This window comes from Thermobia domestica, chromosome 16 (assembly GCF_964235325.1).
Source record: "Thermobia domestica chromosome 16, izTheDome1.hap1.1, whole genome shotgun sequence".
Taxonomy (NCBI): Eukaryota; Metazoa; Arthropoda; class Insecta; order Zygentoma; family Lepismatidae; genus Thermobia; species Thermobia domestica.
Window position 1 is genome coordinate 11803980 of NC_137469.1, and position 20484 is coordinate 11824463.

The window sequence follows — 20484 nt, forward strand, 5'->3', positions numbered from 1 at the left end:
AAATGGGCACAAGAACGACACAAAGTGCTCTACCAATCAATCTCTAGCGCCCAGTTTTGAAAGCACATCTGCGAAATGTTTTTTAACCAGAGACAGACATCAAGATTAGCTTTCATTTTCTGCCCATAAGTCGATAATGGTGATTTTTGAGTTATGTCACTCTTGAAACAAATAGGCGATATATATCCTTGGACTTGGAACCGAAAATACGTGAGATGTCTGAGAGGCAACGTTCAGGCAGTGAACACAGTTCCGTGTTGTTAGCAGTAGTGTGTTAGGGCAAATTCCATCCTACGTGAGGAGCAGTAGGGCCACAGTATGCAGTGGACTGAGCAGACGGTGATAGTATAAAATGAGCGACCTTTCTGATTTCACAGGAGATATATGTTTGCCTAAGTTAGTTTTGTGGGCTGTAAGCCACACTTTACAAAGTTTACGCCACTGCTTCGCCACGCCTACTCTGCCCACTCTGCGCCAGTAAGATCGCAATGTTTCGAGCCAACAATCATGGCGGAAACGAGAGTAGCAGGCCCGTATCCACGGGGGAGGGGAGGGGAGAGGAGGCTCTCCCTAAATTTTGGCTGGCCCCAATAAAATTTCACGGTAGGCTTGCAAATGAACTATAATATGGTGATGAAGTATAATATGATTGGGTCGGGCCCAACTAACTTCTACCGGGCCCCCCTAAATTTTTGGGCTGGTTACGGGCCTGGAGAGTAGCCAATCAGACCTGCCGGCTCAGACGATGCTCGATTGTTTTTTGGCTTCATTGAGTTCATGTGATGAAGATACGTATGGCCACATTCTCTATTTTATAACATCCTTGGATATAATTAAATTTGCAATGTTTACGTTTACACAACACCGTTCAACTACCAGGCTAGCCATTAATTGAAATAGCAACACGTTTAGTAATGCTGCAACAGCGCAAACTAAACAGAATCTCTATTGTTGTAAGATATGAAGATTAAAAGACACTAAAACAAGAATTAAACTAGTAACGAACATTTTAATTTTAGTAAAACTATTATTCTTTGCGAATAGAGTTATTCGACAAATAAAATATTTATTGTGTTATAGAAAACAAATAATATTTTGTGAATTTACGTACAGTATGTATGAAAATAAAGTAGCACATTCTTAAGAGTTGTAGCCCACAGATAATTAAAGGCAGCCCCAAAAGTAGCGCGTCGTCCAATTTGAAACTTTTGTAGCGAGGTCACTTAAAGAATCGAGGAATCCGCTATTTGTAGCCCAATCTGGCACCACTGGTCTGTAAAAGTAAAGACTGAATCCGTGAGAATTGAATCCGTGTAAGCGTTTAGCCTCGAGAGAGCTCGATCAACTCATTCGGATGTTTTAACAAAGGGAATATGTAGCATTTTTACTAGTTAATGGCTACACCCATAAGACATTGTATTTCCTATTCCAAATTGTAACATAATAAATTGAATATCGTATTGCATTTTGTAGTAACTTTAATAGAACACACAATTTGCGTTACACGAGAACGAACAATTGAAATATTTAGCACAGTAAGAAGTTTTCAGCTTATTGGATACAAAAGCTAGTGCGAAATGTAATAATTTCTTCTTTCATAAAAATGCAGTGAATCTTCGAATTGTTTGCCCATAAAGATTTCAAAATGGCAGTTATTAATAGCCAACTGCAGGAACCATTACTTTCTTTTTTTTTTCCTCCTTCAGTTCTCATTTGTCTTTTGTTTGATCTTTGAACTCTTGGGCCGTGTATATAAGACATCGTTTTATCCTCAAGAAGTTGATTGTTTTCTGACCCAGGGCACGTCTCCCCTTTACGAGGGAGTTGAGGACATCGGTATATATATATATTTTCCCCCCTTTGCCGTCAAGAATCTAGGAAGGCTAAAAGAACAGAATAGCTTCCAGAAATCATGCCGTAGGAAATAAATATAGTCCACATGACAGAGTTACGAAAACGAACGAAAAACTCTTTCTTTTCGGGTTTTCCATTTTTCATTTTCAGAAAGTTTGTCACATATATACATATATAATGTCGTTAAGAAAATTTAAAATACTTTAAAAAAAATACTGTTTTGTTTGGAGGAAAAAAAAACACTATGAAGACAAGTTTATTTTTTTAAAAACGCTGCTGCTCTTTACACTAACTCTTTAGGAACTGGTTTATTGATCGTTTCATTGTAGCACACATGAAATCAACTAACTGCTTTCAGTTATAAACCGCCGAAAATGCGAAATATCACGTTTTAACGCATCCAAGCTTGAAAAATATTGGATCTTTCGCAAGCGGTACAACGCACGTGTAACCAGGGTGTGCGAAATCATGGAACGAGGAGGAAGAGAATCGGGCCAAGAAATTCCCTCATTATTTTTGAATTAAAATCTCCAAACAATTTACTAGGAGTTGAATAAATTAAAGCTACAGGGTGTACCAGAAGTGACTCACCTTTTGAGTGATCAATACATTTTTTATTATAAACAAGCATGGTATGAAACAAAATAATAGGTACAAAGGAATGGTGTAAAAATCACGTGCTTTATCAAATTCCTATTCTCCGTTTGGAGGTCTCCCCAGTCACCGAACCATCAAAGAAAGACGGCCTCAGCACACCGTCAAGCGTTACTCTACCCCAAACCATCACATCAGGACTCTGGTAATGATGTTCAATCACCATATTTGGATTTTCAGGACACCAGTACACACAGTTGTGATGGTTCACTGACCCTGACACATGAAAATGCCTCGTCCGTCCAGGCTATGTGGTTTTCGAAGTCGTCCGCAAAAAACAGCAAAGTCGGTACGGCGGTCAAGATCATCCTCATTGAGTGCGTGCAACAGGCGAGGATGATACGGGCGCAGTTTCATATCTTTGAGTACCCTGGCAACCGATGACTTCCGGATATTCAGAGTGCGGCACAACCTAACACACCGCACCTAATAACAAGTGAGTCAGTCTTCTGGGACACCCTGTATTGTCAGAAGTTCGCAAATTAATGACAATAATTTAATGCAATTAGCATGTACAAGTATTTCATATGTAGTTAATGGATGAACTTAGTGATCAGAATCAGGACCGGATTAACACATTCTGAAGCCCTAGGCCATACTTCTAAACCGCCTCCTGGCACGGAAGTAATGTAATTTCAAATATATTTATAGGTATCAAATTTGAAGGTGCTGTTGTTAATCTTGTTTTAGGACATGAAGAAAATATTATACACAAAAACTCTTTTTTAGAACACGCGTTTATACAACAGAATAAATCAAACGGGGAAAAATGTAATACGTAACGAAGAAACCATCATATGGGTAATTTCTAGTACCATAAACAGTGGTGGATCTAACCCGAAGCCGGGGAGGCTAGGACCCCAGTTCTTTGAATGACAAAAATAATTTAAGCTATTATTTATATATTTTTGAAAGTTTATAGTAGTGTCATGATATACCTATCATAATCTGGGTTCTGGCTGCCCCCCCCAGTTTTTACCTTCTAGATTCGCCACTGACAATAAATTAATTTATTTGCTTATACTGAATGTCTGCGAAGTCCCAATGCCCCTAGATATGGTGTTATAGTAAGCAAATCGTATTTTAAAGTGGTTCCGTATTGTTGAATGCATTCAATTCAACTGGTCTTTTCTGAAGCGTTTTGGTTCGGAGACATGACAAATGGTCGAACGAGGACAACACACGTTTCCTCGCGCGAGTCTTACTATGTTCATTATGAGCTCTGTCTTTGACACATCCTGAAGAAAATGCAAGTTTCTCCCAATCAAGCAGAGTTACTCCATCCATTATGACTCTGGAACTTGTATTACATAAATAACTACCCTTTGTAACAAGAGCTATTATTATTATTATTATTATTATTATTATTATTATTATTATTATTATTATTATTATTATTATTATTATTATTATTATTATTATTATTAAGTATTATAGGTCCTGAGACTAATGAGGTTTTTTTTTCTTCTTCTTAATTTTCAGTTTGGGCCTGAAAATGTTTCTTCCACGTTTCTCGATTTTCAGCTTCCTGTTTTAACTCCCAATATTTTGTTCTATTTTTCAAATCATCGATGACTTTGTTTTTCTTCTTCCTATTCCTCGCTTCCCTTCTATGGCGGTGGGAAGAAAACAATTTCTTTGCAAGAAGTGTCCAATCCAATTGGTCTTCCTACGAAGGGTGGTGGATAGAAGTGTCCTCTTCTCTCCTATCCGTTTTAAAAAAATCTTCGTTTGTTAATCTTTCTGTCCATTTTATCTTTTCCATCTTTCTCCAATACCACATTTCGAAGCTCTATAAATATTTCCTCTCTAACTTTCGTAATGTCCAAGTCTCTGAACCATACAGTCGACTACTCCATTGATCAACTTCTTCCTAAGTTCAATAATAAGCTTGCTAATTAAGAGTGATCTTTTCTTGTTGAATGTTTCTTTGGCTATGGTAATTCTTGACCTCATCTCGTTGGTGCAGTAAGCGTCTTTTGTTAAAAAAAAAAAAAATCCAGATATTTGAAATGATCGACCTCCTCTTAAGTGTGTGAGAGCTTAATACACTTCTTTATTAAAAGTATAATAAAATGTTACAGTTTCAACGACTTAACGTTTTCTTCATCATTCCTTCCTTACAGTCAATTCTAATCATTTTCAACCGCTATTGTACAATAAGTACTGGTCCATAATAGCCTTAACGGTTTTATTATTTTCTCTTCCTTCCAATCTCTTATTTTCCTCTCTTTCATTTCTTCTATGATCTTCGCTAAATAGTTCCTCTTAATACTGGGAAACATCACTTTTACATCAACTCTAAACACAATTATCTTCTCTCTCCTATCCTATTTGTTATATCATTCTTTTCGTTTCTTCTGTATGCTCATTCTGTGACTCTTCTGGGCGAGCTGTATCTGTTCTGCTATTTTCCTTAATCTTTCTTCTAACGGTTCCAGACAGTTTCTCCTATAGTCCAATACTTGCCTTAACTTTATCTGCTCTTTATCAATCTTCGGAAAGCCCTTCATCTTCCTGGGTATCCTGCCTTCTTCCTTCACCCACTTCTTATATCCTTGTCTTCTTTCATTTTCAACCACTTCCTTGAGTACTTCACATTTCATTTTATCTTCTATGACCTCAATGTGTCCCGTCAAATACATCATCATCCATTTTTTTTTCATACTACCCTTTTCCATTACAACCACTGCACTTTTCTTATCTGCTTGTTCAATCATCACGTCTTTTCTCTTCCTCAGCCTCTTTCATCTCTCTTTTTCTTCTTTTTAAGGTTCCCCTTCTTACAACAAGACAACGCTAAGTTGTTGAAACTGTCACATACTATTTAGTTTTAACTAGCAGAATACCCATTCTTCGCAAGAGGAGAATATGTTTCAGTTTGGACATAAAAGGGTTGAATTTGGATTTAAATGGCATTGGAAGTGTCACTGTTCGTTTCGGCGACCCCGAAAACTATGGATTTGGCACTAATATAGGCCATTTTCTATCATTTTTATATACTTCCCTAAGCTGCACCGACAAAGCGAAATGAAAAAAAAAAAAAAAAAAAAAAAACATTCCAGGCGCGAACGTCATCTATGTTGAAAATTTGATCGAGATCGGTCGTGTGGTTCAAGAGTTATTAAATCACAAACATAGTCACTTTCATTTTCACACATACGTAGATAAATACATGTATTAAACTCTGGTCAGAAAGGGTAGTTATGTATATCTGCTAAGGATTGTTTTACGAAGCGATCTCTAAACACAGTCATTACCTGTGTCACTGTTTGCCCTGTGTATAGTAAATCGTGTGCCCACACAAAGGAACACCTACAGTATTTTTTTTTCTAGGGAGGTAAAGCAAAAGATCGATTCAAAGGGAGCAAAGGGCCAACACACAAACACGGTTGCGAATACACATAAGATACAGTTTTTGATACACATGTGCATCTAATACATAATATAAACAATTATTTACGCACGTATTCTTATTAAATAAACTATGGTATCTGATATGAATATATTAAATACTACAGTATGTGAGAGCAAATCAATACGTTTTGATACGTATTTCGATGTACTGAACACTCTTCGAAAATCCAGGGGACAACTACCCCCTTGTCTCTGCAGCGGGCAGCCATGCCCAGACACTTGACATTAACCATTCCTTAACTGTGTAACTGCAACCATTCACATCAGCCATGGTTTTATAACTGAAAGAAATGCTTCATGCGACATGCAGGGATACCAGATAATGCTGTCTGTGAACACGAAAACAATGTTGCCAATATTACAAATAAAATTACACTGACATTGTTGTGTGAGATACTCAAACCTAAAAGTGCAGGAATATTTTCTGAAACCTAGATGCAAGAATATTCCGAGATATTGAAACCGACAGGTGCAGGAATATTCTGAGATACTCAAACCTACGGATGCAGGAATATTCTCTGACATACCCAAATATATGGATTCATGAATATTTTCGAACATACTCAAACCTATGAGTGCAGGAATATTCTCTGAGATACTCAAATCTACGGGTGCAGGAATATTCTTTGAGATACTGAAACCTACGGCTGCAGGAATATTCTCTAAAATACTTAAACCTATAAGTACAAAAATATTTTCTGAGATACTCAAACCAAAGGTGCAGGAATATTCTCTGATATACTTAAACTTGCGGGCGCAGAAATATTCTCTGAGATATTCAAACCTACTGGTGCAGGAGTATTCTCTGAGATATTCAAACCTACGGGTGCAGGAATACTCTGAGATACTGAAACCTACGGGTGCAGGAATATTCTATGAGATACTGAAACCTACGGGTGCAGGAATATTCTATGAGATACTGAAACCTACGGGTGCAGGAATATTCTATGAGATACTGAAACCTACGGGTGAAGAAATATTCTCTGAGATACTCAAACTTATAGGTGCAGGAATATTTTCTGAGATACTCAAACCTACGAGTGCAGGAACTTCTCGGACACTCTGTATAAGGAAGAGAGGGATCTAAATGTACCGTTCCAGATTCTAGTATGCTTAGTCTACACACTAATCCGAGCACGTATTAGTGGTGGGAAGTTTAATAATTATGGATGTTGTAATATGTGAACTCTCTATGTTAAAGCATTCTAGTATGAAGTTCTTTTCTTCTGTGTCTGATTTGGAGTTTTCGACTGTGATAATTTCGCACCCTGAGTGTAAATCGAAGTTAAAATATCTCATAGACTAATACGATTAAGATATTTTTCTTTTTCTAAAAGAAAGGAAAAAGAAAGACATATTTACGAATTAAACCTTGTACAAATATTTAAGACTGCTCGAAGATATTGAAGGTCAAATGAAACTACATACCAATAAAAAAAAAAAATACTTTACAAGAGACAGACGCTTTTAAAGCTTTTAACAGAAACGTAAGCTGGTAATAACTTCCAGACTGAAGTTTCAAGTTACAGAAAAAAGCCTCTAAGAAGCAGAAAGTTTGTTTTTTCTCCTTTCTCTCTGTATCTCTGTGTATGTGATGTTCCTTCGATATAGGCAACACGCACAACCAACCTACAAGAGCAGATCAAAACCCCGAAAATGGTCCGACCGAAAGAGCCTTGATTGCAAGAGCGGCCCACAGATGGCAGTAATTTCCGGCTACCAACCAATCGCTGGACACTGTCACCGGATGCTCTCCTTAACCCCACTTACAGGGTTGTGAGGGGGTGGGGGTGGATTTAGTCTACCCTAACAGCGAATGAAGGGCAGCGGCAGAGAAAGGAAAATACATTTGAAGATGTGATCCCACCCAACAACAGCCGAAAACACGCGGCGAAACTCGAGTTTGATGACGAAGCACTTAAGAGCAGGTTCTAATTACGAGCCAATAGTGGCAAAAGAACGTGAAGAGTGAGTAGTTTCTTCTTCTGTCGCAAGAGGTCTCTACACCAACAGCCGGAACTCAATCTTCACACAAGTGATTTTCTCTCCCTTGACATGGCCACCCCCTGTGATAAAAAAAAAAATCTATTGAAGAGACCCTTAAAGGTAGCTATCAAGCCCCCACTTCTAATTCAACTGAATTTTAGAAAAGCGCTAATCAAGCATGGCTAAAGTTTCGAAAGCGAAGTTAATTCGCACAGAAACAAGCTCAATTTTGTTTTAACCACATGAAGTCAACAAGTTATGCAGGTTGAGTTTTCGTTAATTCTTCTATTCATATATATTTTTAAAAATGTATAAAATAAAACAGTAACATTTTTTAAAAACTTAAGTATCATTCAACTGTCTTTAATTTCGTATGACCATAGCAGAAGAGGGTTTCTCGACGAAAGAAAAATTAAATTCAGGATTTCATAATTGTCGATTTTACACATTGCATACAGCATATTTTTTAATCACTCTCGACCATAGGAGCTAAATACAAATGATTCTGATTGGTTGAAGTTATACGTTTCTCGCCACGTAGCGTACGTATAGCAGAAGTCAAACATCTACGACCCGCTCGGGAGAGTAATATGCCCGGAAGTGCTTTTCTCATGCGATACCCTAGCCAGCTGTTTAAGTTGGTCACAAAATTTATATCATGGGGATCAAGGTGAAACAAAATGAGCCCTGTGGGGCTTCTAACCCGTTCCTGCTACTATCCCTGCTCCTACTGCTCCTCCTCCTACTACTACTAATATGGATAACCACGGCAAGAGTGAACGCTGGGGCAAAAGTGAAAATTCTATTGACAAAGAAGTGGCAACGTCGGTAAACAAACGAATGTTGAAAATTAGTTCGGCATGACACATGTAGGAACGGAAAAGGAGGGGAGCGGTATGCGTGCAGTGTGAAGAGCAACAGAGTAGAAAGTTTGTTACAAAAGGAAAGAAGTAAAAGATTCGTAGGTAAGTGTCACAGTTTATAACGTAGTTTCAGCTGAAGGTGCAGGATTGGAAATATTTCCTGGAAAAGCTGTATAAGTTCGTATTTCTTATCAGTGGTACGCAAAAGAAAAAAAATTCTCTGGCGGGAGATGGCAGGCAATTATTGGAAGAAACCTGAAGCGGGGCAAGAGTGTACAGGGCAAGTGTGAACATTCACGCTTGCCACTTGTTTTAAAGTTGGGTAAAGAAAATGTAGACGAGCGAACATGTAACATTGATTTAAAAAAAAAAAAAATGCAGAGGTAAGACAGAAGTTGGCGGCTGTAGACTACTAACAAAATGTTTGCATTATCGTTTAGAATTTCGCAGCCCGAGTAGTTGACCATATGTCATGTCACACGGGAACACAAAAGAAGCTAGAAATTCGCATCAAAGTCATCCACACTCATCGGTACGCCCACCCAATTCACTGGGAAATTGTTTTCGGATACACCAAACGGTGAAATGAGGATTTATTGTATCATATGCGAGTGGTTTCACGAATAATGTTCCAATCTTAATCAAAGGAAGTCTGTGTACGTGTGTGACCACTGTGTGCACCAAGTAACATTTTTGTGCTTCCTGATGAATGTTGAACCGATTTCTCCTATTTTCATATTTTGAAATTATAACATGTATGATATACAGTACTGTAACATTTGTTGGCAGTTCCATTTGACACTAATCTGTTTGGTATTTTATAACTTCCTTAGTTCCATGTATATATACGTATATCTATGATTCAATGTATTCTTTTGTGTTTATGCCTACGTTTCTATGTTTTGATTCGACTGTACATCGTTGCCCCAAACATTGTTCACTCTTACCCCACCATATGGGGCAAGAGTACAAAATTTTTCATTCGTCAAAACTATGTTATTCCTCGGTATCCTCTGCTTGATTTGCCGCAATTTAACTGTGTATGTTATTAGAGATAACAGGCTTTCACATAGAGAACATATTGCCTTTTTTAAATCACCAGTCCACCGCAATTCTTTGATTTACAAAAAGTGTTCACTCTTGTCCTGGTTGCCCATTCTACTACTACTACTACTACTACTACTACTACTACTACTACTACTACTACTACTACTACTACTACTACTACTACTACTACTTATCTGTACTAAAGTAAGTAAATAACTTTTTTGGGTATCTTTTCATCTTATTTTAATGAAAAAAGTATTATGAAAATTAAAAAAAAAAACTTTCCTTGAGCTGGGCTCGAACCTACGCCAAAAGCGATAGCCGTTACTATCCCGTAGCGCTAGCACGCTTGGCCACGAGAACCAACAGCAGCAAGCGATTTTTTTTATTTTCATAAAACTTTTATCATTAAAGTAAGCTAAAAAAAATCATCATTTTCCCTTGTACGTAATATATAATGCATAAAAAGTGATTTCCTTACGTTACGAAACAGCTGAGCGAGCGGCAGCAAGTGAAGGGGGTTAGAACCCCGCAGGGCACGTTTTGTTCCCACGATAATACCACGTGACATTACGTCACACTCGGGTGGTCCAACTTCGAACCTCACTAGCTTCTTCGTGACCAAAATGCATATTTTTTTAAAGGGTAGCGTTTGCCTCATGTTCTTACGAAATGTAATCCAAACATAATTATATTTTTATTTTTGACAACACACAAAGTGACAGTTTTTTTTCTATTACTGTAATACACAATATATGCACTAGAAAGTTTGGACAATCGCAAATTGCAACCAATCAGAAACGTGTATTTAGTTCCTATTGCTAGGGTCGAGCGTGAAAATATGCTTTCTTACCTCCCTCTCTTCCCGCTCCCAATGATATATTTATTTAACGATCACCACATACAGCTCAGAGGCCATTTTATACTAGATAACTAACAGCAACAACAACAACAATGAAAGGATTTTGGGAAGGTATCGGCCAGGGCCTGTTTAGTAGGTATCATCCCGACATTTGCCTGGTAGGACTGAGGAAAACCCCAGTCAGGATGGTCGGCAGCGGTAATCGAACCCACGACCTCCCGAATGCGGAGCCAACGCTCTACCACTTGAACTACTTCGCTCAGTGAATAATATAAGAACTACTAACCCACCACGCTACCCACCTAACCACAGAAACTATGAAACTAACTTTTCGGTGAATGCATTTGTTTGATGAAATTTAGTGTCACTTTTCAGCTCCGAGACTATATGAGACGTGAATCTAAAGTTTTACGTGGAATTTGAACCACTGTAATGCGTTTTAATTTCAATAATATCCCACCGGAAGTCGAACATGAGACCCTGTGCACCAAAGACGCACGCAAACTAGTACACCAGTAGGGAGGGCCGTGCAAGTTAATTTCTGGCGCACTACTCGAAATAATTGTTGAAAAAATATCATCTTTCATTAATTTCCTGCCTATTTTCCCTAAAAGATTTGCACTGGGCGACTTGCAAATATCTTATTTGGTATAAATAAAATTCAAGGGGACCACAAGAAGTATTGGTTGAAAAATTACAATTCTTTAACAATGTGCGTATAAATTCGGGTACCGAATGTGTGACATAAAAACGGCAGTGCAAAAACAAACCAACTTGTGCTAGGAGACCACTAAAAAAGCGCGAATGCTAACTGAATCAGCGCAGGGCGAACCTGTGAGGCCCGAACGGCAGCGAAGGGGTACGTCCGAAGGGAGCATGTGCTTCAGCGAGGGTGTATATACGCATAAGCGTAGGCAGTGAAAACAAGCGAGTTTTGGCAATGATACAAATTTCAATAGCACTTGTCGTGGTTTTTATATTAGTAGCACTCCACTTGTAAATATAAAACATAGCTTCTGTATACTGTGCAGAAATAAATTACTGGTGGAAAATAATATCTAATACAGTCATCTTTCAAATGCATTGTAATTTGATTCACGTAAAGCACTTGTAATAATTTTACATTAGTAATCCTACATCTGTAAACCTGTATAGGCGTATTACCGTACTCTGTATTTAATTGTCACCTGAAGAAAATTGTTCCTTACAAATACAGGGGTTGGACAAAAAAAAAAAAAAAAAAAATCTAAAACGTTTGCAAAAGTGTGAAAATTATACCCAGTATGGTGTGGGACCTCTTTTGCGTCCAAAACAGCTTGGATCCGACGTGGAATGGACGTATACAACTCCTGAATCGTGGTGTGTGGAATTTTGCACCATTGTTCTTCCAAAACATGCTCCAGTTCCTTAAGGGATGCTGGTGGAAGGTAATGAGACCGAACACGCCTTTCTAACTCAGACCACAATGGCTCAATGATGTTTAGATCTGGTGATTGTGGGACCCAGAGAAGGTGTGATAGCTCCTGGTCATGCTGCTCAAACCACGATTTCACCGTGACAGGGTGCCAAGTCATCTTGGTAGATGCCATCACCATCAGGGAACAATATTTGGGCCATGGGTAGAATCTGGTCCCCCAAAATGGCCTCATACGCCTTAGCATTCATCATTCCATGCAGGACTATGATGGGACCTGCAGAAAACCACGAAATCACTGCCCATACTGTAACAGAACCACCCCTATGGTTTACAGTTATGAGCAGACAGTCTGTATCATAGGCCTGCGACGGTGTTCTTCATACGTAAACACGATCGGTTGTCTGAAACAAGGTGAAGATCGATTCATCGAAATACATTACGTGTTTCCATTGCGCATGAGTCCACGCATTGTGGTCCTTGATCCACTGGATACGCCTCGTCGCATTTACTGCTGTGACCAGGGGTTTTGCGATAGCGGCCCTGACATCAATGTTCATTTTATGAAGTTCCTGTCGCACTATTTTCGATGAAACTGGGTTCTGTAGGCCGGAATTGAGTTTAGACGTAATTTTCATTGCAGTGGTCTTCTTTTTAACTGCTACAATCCGTTTTAATGCCCTCCGGTACCTATCTGACAGGATTGTCTTTCGACCACTATTGTGCTTTGCAGACGTCGTTTCCCCATCAATTGTATATGCCCTCGTGACACTGGAAACAGTGCCTTTCGATACCCCCACAATGTTTGCCACTGTTGCCACTGAAGCTTCAACCAGACGGGCACGAACGATCATGCGTCTTTGGAAGTCTGTCAGGTCGCCCATTTTACCGCACCACTTTCAAACCACGACACACATAGGTGAACTCGTTACTGCTGACGAAGGAGGAAGGTCCACATGACACATTGAAAACAAAAAAAGGTCGGCAACCGCAACACGTGTTGTACAGTGGAGGGCCAAACATACGTGTCCTGTATGAAGTGTTTTTAGATTTTTTCTTGTCCTCCCCTGTATGTCTTTTCATGCAAAGTATTCAATTTTACCCGTAATTCTTCGAAAATGTAGTGCGCCAAACTACACCAGCACCGTCTCGCTGATGAAAGGAGCGCTAAATTCTAATTAACTAAAAACCACGACCTTTTCAAATACCTCTTTTTTTTTATTTTTTCAAAAGTGCTACTTTCAGGATGATAGGTTTTCGAAAAGAAAATGCTTTTAATCATGTATACTAAACAAGAAAATCTCTATTACTTGACTAATAAACAAACCCTTTAGAACAATGCCTGCCATTATCAAATGTAGTTGCCACTTTATTTATCAATACATTTCCCACACACATACACACACACCTACCTCAATCCCTTCATGTTGTTTTCGTTTCATAACATAGTTTTTATTGGTAACACTGGAAGCAGAAGAAGAGAAGAAGAAGAAGAAACACTCATTTGAGTGTTTTCAAAGATATTTTCCTTGTTGTTTGGTTCACAGAACAATGACGAGTGAATGGTGGTGGCGTTCTGTTTGCCAGACAACGTCCCTTTCATTCTTCTTCAGTGAAGAAGGAGGTTTTTATTCTACATTACCTGAGCACACTGTTTTCCTTATATGCCAAAGAAAAGAAGAGAACGATGCATTTTCTCTTCCAGTCTAGGATGAAATATCACCTCCATTTTTGCTACTAAGGTAAAATATCTTCCACGAAATAAGACGTCTTCCCAACAAAATAACTTCTTTGCAAGAAGGTAGACAAACGGGGAGAGACGCGGTCGGTTCTTGTATGTACGTACAGGTAAACATAGAGATATTTTTCTTGAAAAAAGAAGTTATTTTTTATGTTGGTTTCCAGAGGTAGTATATACATTGCTTAGGCGCATAAGAGGAAATATGTATGTCTAGATTCGATGCTTTTTTTTTTTTTTGTTTTTTAGTTCTGGGAAACAGACTACAATATTAAAATTTTACTCCTCCTTATAATATGGGAAGCTGGAAAACATGAAATCTTTGTCTTACGTCCCAGGGTCATGCCAGCTAGGCTGAGGAAAACGGTGATGATGAGAAATTAAGAAAGTGGGAGGAAACGGGAGAACCTCAAGCAAACCCACGCAAACGGTGTTTGTCCACCACAAAGCTCACTTGGCGTGGGCTGGGATAGGACCAAGGACCCCATGTACCAGAGGTGAACGCTCTACCACTGAGCCATTGAGGAAGGCAGGCCCGTATCCGGGAGGGGGCTAGGGTGGGCCGCCCCCCTAAATTTTCACGGTAGGCTTGCAAATGAACTATAATATGGTGACGAACTATAATATGGTTGGGTCGCCCCCCATAACTTCTACCGCCCCCCCCCTACATTTTTGGGCTGGCTACGGCCCTGGAAGCTGCAGTAAACAGATATACTATAGAAGTCTTTCCCGATATATATGGTGTTTTGCAGTCCCGTTGAGTGTATCAGGAAATTTTAGAATTAAAAAAAATCATGGAGCATTTAACCCTCGCACTATCTAGGTATTTATTGTAATGCGGACTGTCAAGGAGGTATTTTGTACTCACCTGTTAAAATTAAACATATCTCGCAAAAGAAACAAATTAGAAATTTTCACAAAAATCTACAATGACTGAAGTCAGGGGCGGGTCCAGGACGGACTTCTAAGGGGGGAGGGTTAATACTACTACCGAGAGCTATTTTTAAGAGTTCCAAACTCTGGGATGGGTGTTTTATTTATATATAAAATAAGAAAGTGTCCTCTTCTGGGGGGCGACCATCGCCCCGATCGCCCCCTCCTGGATCCGCCCCTGACATTCCCATATTTTGAAAGTGTGCAGTCTTTTTTCATTGCGTAATGTTCATGTTTCTCGGCCACAAAATACAACATTCCATACGAAACATTTTTTTTTTTTTTTTACATCTCGTGACGAAAGCAGATTTACAATCGTTGATGTTTATACACTGAGAAAAAAAGGACTAGGATTTCCGTGTGGATACATCGTATTTACGCGGGTGCGCTCCTTAAGTAATGTAATTTCATGTATAAAAGTACAGCAAGTGGGAACACCATGCCAAGTCTGGAGTTCGGCGTCGAACTAAACTCGCTGTGATTGGATAATTTTATTCACATGATTGGTTTCGCGTTAAAAGCTATTACTCTCGTAAGGTAGGGAGTCACAGATTTAGAAAGAAGCAGGAGGGAACAATCGTAGGAAGGTGGTAACAACATTATATACGTAAGTTACCACCGTCGGAATGGGTATGGCGTTAATTCTAGATTTGAAATGGTGGTCCTACAATACAAAATTTTCGCTGGACGGTGGTGTAGACAGTACTACGGATGAAACAACATTACTTAATGTGGTGACGCGCGTAACCTGGTAAAAACAGCATTTACATGCCGACTGGAGTATGCATTTCTCTCAGTGTACATAAATTCAAGTTATCCCCCTCCCCTTCAGCAGCTAAAGACGTCCAGTTCAGATGTTTTCCTGGCGTTTTTCGCACTGTTCAATCGATAGACGGCCCATCATTCGTCTTTAGTGAATACAATACCAGAGCTGATAAACTATGTAGGAAAATTTGTGTCCCTTCGTGAGTTCTGTCAATTCTCCGATAAATCAATTGAAAACTACTTTGTGGATATTTCATTTTGTCATGGTTTTGAACCCAGCTGTATTTGTTCCTTATGCAAATTATATACAATAAGAAAGAACATGAACGCAATAGGGTCTGAAAATAATTTATGAACAGCCCAAGCGTTCTCAATATTGAAAGAAAAATGAAACATATATGTATATTTAAGTATCCTGCCACTTATACCGCAAAATTACACCATTTCAGTTTGTTAAGGAGATTAGTCTTGTGCAGTTTGACATCCACTGCTACAAATGGTATGGCATTCCATTTTCTTTCGTTTGTCACATAGACACGGGAGATTTTTCTTTTTTTCCTCTTTTCGTCCATTCCTTTTAACTGCACACGCGCCAAAGGCTCTTACGAGTAACAATTTTCCTTTCAAGTTATACTCCGGCAGTAGTCCGCGTAATTAATCATTCAGGGAGAAAGACAATGGAAATCAATAACAAAGTCCTCGAGTGGAGGAAGCAGAGCTGTTATGGGGGGAAGGGGTGTCTGTCTCTTTCCCGTAAAGTCTTATTGGTAAATCTACTTTCTCTCGACCTTTATTTCTTTTTTTTTATCCATTTGAATTTCTCTTCTTTCATTGGCTCTATACTTTCCCGCTTCTTCTGGAAAAATGTTCCCGCTTATTCATGCTAGAAACATAGCCGTTCTTCTGATGTTTCTTTAAAACAAAAGGGGTTTTTAACTTTTGTTTATGGGGTTGATACGGAGTAACTATAAATGTTTACACTTGCGGAGATGTAGTAGGTAAATCGTCTATTTACTAAGTGGGCGGTCTGAGTAGGATCCTCGGTGGGGAGTCCATCGGGTTCGGACTTTCTCCCCAAAAAAAAACTTCCTAACCCAACATACATTTGTACGCTTCTAATATAAATAAAATAAAGAGTTTGTCTGTCTGTTTGTGTGCGGCTTGGGGCCCAGACGAGTGGACCGAGAGTTACCAAATTTGGGTCACGGGTACCTTGGTCTAGCCTCCAAACCAAGACGAAGCGTTTTCTTCAAATTTCGAACCAGGGAGATTTCAGGGGGGGGGGCGTTTACCGGGACATGTAAAACTAGTAGCAAATGACCGACATTACTGTCAAATCCATAGTTTTCGCGGTCCCTGAGATGAATGGTGATACCCCACAGGCGTTGACTTCACATTTAAAGAATGGGTATTTCAGCTAGTTCTTAATAAAACTATACTTGTCTACCAGGGAAATGATTCATGTAGCATGAACATTTGATCTTACACATCACCTGCTTCTCTAATTAGCCAGTCCTTCATGGGCTAAATCATCACACTACATATTTATTCATTTTACTACGAAAATTGGACAGTCCTGTTTTACACCAAATCCATTCAGATGAAGAGATACCACTGCATTCGTTGTTAGGGGGAATGGGCAAGGCTGTAATCGAGGGTACACGGTGGTACACGCTGTATACCTCTGCTTACTCCTAGTCATTAGAGTGTACCTTCTGCTTCAAAGCGTATAGTACTTTCTACTTTTGCTTTATTTATATTTATTTATGTATTTAATCGGGCCATGACTTCAGTGATAAAGTGACTATATCACTTTTTTCTTCTTATATTGTTAGCAGGTGTTTAAATATTCCTGTATGATAGTTCAGGGGTTTCCATGAGAAAAAAATCCATTTTTTTCTAAGTAAACTGTCTTTTTAATGTTTTTTTCTAAACTAAAATAGAGTTAAATTGGGGAGCAATTTTCTTATTTCTGGCAACATAGGGCGCGAGTTTTTCTGTTTCTTCTCGAAGTGAGTTGTTCCTTCTTCATTCCTACACCCATATGTTATTAATGGTATGATTTAAGTAAAGAGTGTCATCAAGAAAATAGCATAAAATGCTTTTAGAATTGTGGTAGTCCCCTCCCACAGAACCATGCAGGTGACGTCACCCAAAGGGTTAGCAACACTGCTGTCCAGTCGGCGAGCCTACGAAGCGGACATACTCGGAAGGCAGCGAGAGAGGCTCGTCCACTTGGAACTCGACGGTTGCTGGAGCAGGCAGGAGCAAGTAGTGAGCTCCTAATCAAGAAGGAAGAACAGGACGTGCTACATGGCAGAATAAACTTCATAAGTATCTTAGTATATCTGAACAGTGGACAAATATTTAGTTAAATACTTCGAAATATAAACTATTTTAAATTTTGTACTTAAATATTGAGGCCCTCAGCCTAATAAAAAATTGTTGTTTATATTCAATTATTTTCGTTCATCCACCTGCTTGAATCGCATGCCTTTAGCTGTAGCTTTTCTTACATGTGTTTTACCTGCGTTTTAAGTAAGTAATTAGGAAGCGTATTCCTGCTGTTAGCTGCCTTGGCCGACAACGGTGAAATTTTCACTTGTTGTGAGGGTTTGTGGGTCCCCGGATCATTTAATGTGAATATCTCTTCAAAATTATTTTAATTAAACGAGCCGGCGACCACAGAATATAAAACAGTAGTGTATCTTTTATATTTTAATTGAATTAATTAATACATGCGTTTTACATTGTTCATTAAAAATGTCTTCTATGTCTTTTATGACAATCATAGATGATCACAAAACAGGGTATACCCTCTGAAAATTTTAGGACTACAGCACTGGGAATGGGTTGCATATTCTTTTTTTCCTTTGGTGAGTTTGTCTGCAGGAGATGAACGTCTTACTTTGGGGCTTGAAGGGGGAAAAAAATATAGGGAGCTAAAAGCTAATTCATCAGACCGAATTTCTCCTTAGTACATATCCCTTTTTTATTTCATTTCTTTTAACTCACCCCTTTCTTCTACGAAAATGGGGAGATTGTTCTATTCTTTTTCCACCCTTCTTAGTAAGCCGTAATTCCGGTCTTTAAGATTACTTAGCTCTCCTCCAGGGAGGAAAAAAAAGTGCCAGCACCATTTTCTACTATCCTAATACTTTTTTTTTTTTTTTGCAATGAAGGGTGCTCTTTGGTAAGCGGGGAAGAACTAAGAATAAAAAGGTTGTGATATTGCTAAAAGAAGCATCTTAAGCGAAGCTTGGGATTATTACAACTTCCTTGCGATTTTTCTTTTCTTTTCGGTACCGTCTACAAGAGAAACAAAGAAAGAAAAAAAAAACTACGGTCCTCTTGTATTATTTTGCACTCTCAAATTAATAGTATTTAAGATTTTTCTCAATATTTTCCAGATTAAACTGCTAACCTTTTCGCATATTCTGACACACACACACCAGGATTTTGGAATACGGGGGTCCGAGACATGAAATACTGTGGTTATCCACACCAGAGTTCGATTATTCTAAACTATTTTACTGGTAACATATATTGGTTCGTTTAGTCAGGATTTCGTAATTGTGGGGGGGGGGGGGTAGTGTGATATGAAATATTGTGGTTATCACACAAGGGGCTTGATCACTATTTTACTAGCAACACGTATTGGTTTGTTAGGACCTTGGCTACGTGTCTGTGCACACACATACACAAACATACAATTCACACGTAATGTTGTCTTGCTTGTATTCTTGGCTGTATACACGCTAAAACAGTGGTTCCCAATTTTGATTATCTGGCGCTCCCCTTTGTGAACCTTTGCATACTCACGCCCTCAGCTTCGCTATTCGTTACTCTGTCCTCTTCTTCCTTATGAGTCTGGGCTAATGTGAGCTTTATTAGGACTAGTAAAGGAGAGCCCGATTGAGGATAGAGCCTTAGCCCGTTATCCTCAACTTCAACAAGGTCATTTGTGACTTGAAGGAAATTGCAGAACTTTAACTTCGCCACGTAAAGGAAGTCATAAATATCCAGAAAGGAAATCCACAAGTCTCATAGAGGATAGCGAGTCCAAAGTCCAAGATCAACCTTATGAGTCTGGGCTAATGTGAGTTTTATTAGGATTAGTAAGCGCGAGTCGATTGTTGATAGAGCCTTAGCTCAAGTTAGTCCCAACTCCAAAATGGTCACTTGTAACTTGGAGAAGGTTGTAGAGCCTTAATTTCGCCATATAACGGACATCATAAATACATGAGAAGAATACGAGCCTGGGCTAATGTGAGCTTTATTAGGATTAGTAAAGGAGAGCCCGATTGACGATAGAGCCTCAGCCCAAGTTATCCTCAACTTCAACAAGGTCATTTGTGACTTGAAGGAGGTTGCAGAACCTTAACTTCGCCACGTAAAGGAAGTCATAAATACCCAGAAAAGAAATCCACAAGTCTCATAGAGGATAGCGAGTCCAAAGTCCAAGATCAACCTTATGAGTCTGGGCTAATGTGAGCTTTATTAGGATTAGTAAGCGCGAGGCGATTGTGGATAGAGCCTCAGCTCAAGTTAGTCCCAACTCCAAAATGGTCACTTGTAACTTGGAGAAGGTTGTAGAGCCTTAATTTCGCCAAATAACGGACATCATAAATACATCAGAAGAATACGAGCCTGGACTAATGTGAGCTTTATTAGGATTAGTAAAGGAGAGCCCGATTGACGATAGAGCCTCAGCCCAAGTTATCCTCAACTTCAACAAGGTCATTTGTGACTTGAAGGAGGTTGCAGAACCTTAACTTCACCACGTAAAGGAAGTCATAAATACCCAGAAAGGAAATCCACAAGTCTCATAGAGGATAGCGAGTCCATAAGATCAACCTTATGAGTCTGGGCTAATGTGAGCTTTATTAGGATTAGTAAGCGCGAGGCGATTGTGGATAGAGCCTCAGCTCAAGTTAGTCCCAACTCCAAA

General features: G+C 39.0%; 1 protein-coding gene across 1 annotated transcript in view; it reads right to left on the reverse strand.

Annotated features, from left to right (window-relative positions):
* LOC145672417 (uncharacterized) overlaps window positions 1-20484 on the reverse strand; it is a 572617-nt gene that overhangs the window by 51631 nt on the left and 500502 nt on the right. The window lies entirely within an intron of this gene.